Source organism: Chanos chanos, chromosome 7, assembly GCF_902362185.1.
Source record: "Chanos chanos chromosome 7, fChaCha1.1, whole genome shotgun sequence".
In the NCBI taxonomy this organism is placed as follows: Eukaryota; Metazoa; Chordata; class Actinopteri; order Gonorynchiformes; family Chanidae; genus Chanos; species Chanos chanos.
Window position 1 is genome coordinate 6,062,813 of NC_044501.1, and position 4,823 is coordinate 6,067,635.

The window sequence follows — 4,823 nt, forward strand, 5'->3', positions numbered from 1 at the left end:
GATGAAGACATCATTTCCACCACATGGTTTCTTACAGACAAACTTTCTGGTTCCCGGCCCAGAATTACGAGTTGGGCAAGTCACATTAATTGTTTCTCCGACATGTGCACGCAGTGACTGGGGGGACATCACAAACCTCTCGACTGTCTCGCACACACACACACACATACACACACACACACACACACACACACACACACACACACACACACACATGAACACACAGTTGATGTAAGAGCCTTTTTGCTTATTTACTGATTTTGGATTATTCATTGTCTATGAACACATTAATATATCACTTGTATTTTTGTTGCTATAGTTGCCAAAAGAGATACTGCAGTGCATAGATAACTGTCTGGCTTTCAAGATGTGGGTTCTAGCTAGTAATCAGGTCTAAGAACATCTATATTTGAGTTCTGGATTCTAGATGAACTGAGCCCTAACCCTACCTATCCAACGGTCATGATCATAGTGAGAGAACATCGTTCTCTGACTTACAGTCAAAGCAGAACTCCACCGTCAGCATAGTTTCAGCATGTCAAAAAACTATCTTTCAACATCTTTATCGAAATGCTTGAACTTGCTTGAAAAAAAAAAACAATCAAAAACAAACAAAACTCACCTGAGAGAACAATCCAAATGACAATACAAAAAGTCCACATTTTGACAAACTAACAGATGTTGCCTCTAGTCTTGCCCGGTCAGATACCGTTGGTGGATTCTAATGTTCTAAACTGCCAGTTGGAGTAGCAACAGGTTGTTCTAGAACTAACTGGGGTTTGAGTTAAAACTTGGTATACCCTCTGCCTCTTTGACAGAAATTTGGCTGCAGCAATAACGGTCGTCAATTCTTTGAATGTGTGGCTTGAGACGGTTGCATGTCCTCATGAAACTCACGAAAGAACAGTAAAGGGAAGGGCTTAGGTCACAGCAGTGTAAACAGCATTACAAGTGCTGTGGTAATGCCTTGTGTTTTTACGCAGTCAGCAACCAACTGTCACGGTTTGTCTCTCTTTCTCAGGCATGGAACATAGTTTGAACTTTTGACACAAACCCAAAAAAAAGATCTTTAGTTGGTGCTCTGAAGGTTAACACTCAAAGCAAAGAAGTTACAGTGTTAACTTTGACAAATGTATTTGTAGATAGGGCAATAGGGCATTATCTCAAAAACAGGTTGTCAGGGTTACTGCCTTTTTTAAAACTTTTTTTTTCTTTTCTTTTTTTTTCCATTGCTAAAGCATTTGAACATCCAACACAGACCTGAAGCTCTATGCTTTTATAACTTGCCAGGCAAAAAAAAAAATATTTGCTTGTGCAAAAGCATCACCATGTTAACAAATGCTCCCAGTGAAGGACAGATTGACTGTTACATCAGGTTATTCAAGGTGTGTAATTACTCAGTTGATTAAAGATGACAAAGTTGTAATTAAAATACTAATCAGTTAGTCCATTTCTTAACAACTGCCTTCATGATGTCTGTGGTGAAAACTTTGGTATCGATGCCTGGTATCGATACCCGATGTCAATGTCTGAATAATTACCATGTCAACAGTTGTCTGTGACTGATTTAAGTTCAGTCAGCCAGAGTTTGAACTATTAAGATCATATGTCAGTTTGGTTGGAGCTTTCAGATCAGCCAAAAATGAACTAGAGTTAATCCCCAAGTCAGTCATTTGTATGTAATGAAAGATAGAGAGGAGTGCACTCAGTCACAGGATGAGGAAATCCTGTGCCTCTCTCTCCCTTTACTCCTCTCTCTCTCTCTCTCTCTCTGTCTCTCTTTCTATCTCTCTCTCTCTTTTCTGATATGGTGCAAACAGCCAAATTTGAACTTTTAGGTCAAGGAAAGTCCAGTGTTTAGCAACATGGCACCATTGCTATGGCAACACTGAGTTCTTATACACTTCTCTCATTGCATTGTGTCTTGTTACTTCCTGTCTCTTCCTGATTCTCAAACAGAAACTCTTCCATCACAAAAGGCTTCTAAAGTTCTGCATTCAAAAATTAATAATTGTCTGTGTGGTTTATATGTTTTCTAAAATAGAAAAAATAAAAATCTAAATCTATAAATTTATTTGTAAGTTTCCAAATGAATCAGGTAATAAGACCCCATTGTAGAATAAGTACACATATGTACATATGACAAAAACATTTTTGAAACACAGCACATGCACACATCTGTAGTGTAAATCAGGTCAAGCAAAACAAAATGTCTCAGGCATATAAGATTGCCGGTACCTTCAAACTGTTCAGTCTTTCCCAGTGAACATGTCTTTGTTTAGTCTAAGAGGGTTTCAGGTGAGTCAAGGTGGGATTTGGTTGAGCCCTGGGCTGCCTGAATGATTTTACCGCTGAACATGTCTGTGTCTGTACTGTATATATTGTTATGCATGCAGTAGAGGGCCAAACTGCAGGATATTACATGAAATAACTGAATCAGGTATTATTTCTACTGTAATGCAAATATTCAGAGTCACCAGAAAACCACAGGCTGAAACAACCTTGCTGAGAAATCATAGGCTGAAAGCCTGAAACAACCTTGCTGAGACAAAAAAAAAGAGTTGGGCCTAAAAACAGTTTTCCCCTTTCCTGTCACTAGTGACCAATTTTGTGATTATGCAAGAGAATATGAGAATATAGGAAGTAAACAACTGCACATTTGACCTCTCTCAGCTGGCTGAGGGTGACCTGCGGTGAGAGCCTTGTCTTGACCTTTGTTGTATTTCTGTATTTCCCTCTGTCTTTTTTCCTTATTGTCATCATTCTTTTAGTTCATTTTTAGTTCCTCTGCTTCAGACTTCCCTGTATACTTTTAATATTGTATTTTATTTTCAACATTTTTGTGATGTGTGTGTTTGTTTGTGTGTGTGTGTGCACGTGCACGCGTGTGTGTATGTGTGCGTGTGTGCGCACACATGCATGTTAATTTGATTTACTTTAATAGTATTGTTTACTACCATGATCACCCCAGCTTATTAATCTTTTCCCTGTTTTCCACAGTCCTGTTGAATCATATCTCTCTTTTGCGTGTGCTCAATTACAAAATAACTTGAAAATTCAGTGTAAATACCCACTTGGTTTTCCCCACAATGTACTGAATTCTGAAAACTACAACATGACATTTATTTGAAGTACAAGAATCTTGTGACAGTAGCAAACAGTGGAAAATAAATAAATAAATAACTATGACATCATTACATTTGGAATGAAAAAGTAAATACATGACGTGCCAAAAAAAACCCCACATAATTTATACACATTGATATGTTTCCACTAACAAATATCATTATGATTACACAGTATTGTTGAACGCTTATTTAATCAACTGTATGAACAAGCAGTGTTACTTGATTCTCTCCACAGCAGCATTTTCAGCTCTCTGTAAACTACTTTACAAAACAAGTTTCAGAAAAAGCTATAGTTGTATTCAGTTCTACTGCTATTAAAATGCAGCCTTACGACAGAATAACACTAGCAGCCACTGTGGATTATTCATGGTGAAATGAAAGAAAAATATATGTGTATATATATAACCTTTAACCTTATATATACACACACACGAGTACATTTCTCAAAGTTGCTTGGCTACTTAACACTAATGTTAACTCTAGCCCAGCTGAAGTTGAAGAATTTTCAGATGAAAAAAGAGGAAGTGGTTAAAGAAAAGTGCTTGAATCTCTATTTCTCTCTCTCTCTCTCTCTCTCTCTCTCTGTCTCTCTGTCTCTCTGTCTCTCTCTCTCTCTCTCTCTCTGTCTCTCTGTGCAGTCATGTGTGTCAGGGCAGGATGCCGGCAGAGAGCATGTTGGGGTTTGATTTAAATATCTTGCTGAAAAACGTTTATTTCCTCCAACTGTGAAGGCACCTAATGTGCCAGTGGTATAGAGAAAATCTGGTTAATGGTTCACTATGAATATGAGACTTAATACTAATATCACTTAGCTTTAATTTTAACCTTATTTAAGAACCTGAACACTGTGAAATTACAGTTATTCTGAAAACTCTATTCATAGCACAGTAGTCTGAACACTGAACCGAGAAATTATTCAGAATAACTCTTCATTAACATCAACATATATTGAATAATAACATTAATGTAACAAGTACAGTAATACTCTTCACATTCAATAAAATAGGAAGTGATTTCTCATGTACAGAAACACAAATGTAAACATTTATTGCGACAACCAGCAGATATCAAATATGTTTGCTCTAACATTGCGAACATCTTAGGTTCACCGACAGCCTGAGAGCTTTTGCCAGCTGTTGGTTAATCAGACAGTGGTTATCTAAAGTCCTATAGTATGTTCACGGCTATAACATTGATTGGTTCAATATATGTCATTATTCTGCTTTGCTGTACAGGTCAGTTGAAATTTCTTTTCTTCTTTCTTTTCTACATGTACCTTATAATATTTTATAATGTTGTATTTTTGATGTATTGAGAATAACATGAATTTTAGAACTCAGTTTATCTTTGGTGTGCCATTTGTGTTTTTTTCATGCCTATGAATTAAGCCCTTGGGACTAAGTTACTTAAAATAATTTTCTACACAAATGTCTTTATAAAAAAAATAAGGACTGAGCTGTTTCAGGATCTGATATGCAAATTATATTAAATTACTACAAGAATCATTGATCAGATTCTTTTTCACTCACATGTGACAGTGAGAGTGACAGCAGGAGAGGGAAGATTCTCATGACACACAGTCTTCTCCAGCACATCACAAAGACTTTCACTGAGGTTAAGGTATGGACTCTGTGGTGGCCAATTCACGTGTGAAAAATGATTCCTCGTGCTCTCCGAACCACTCTCTCACAATTT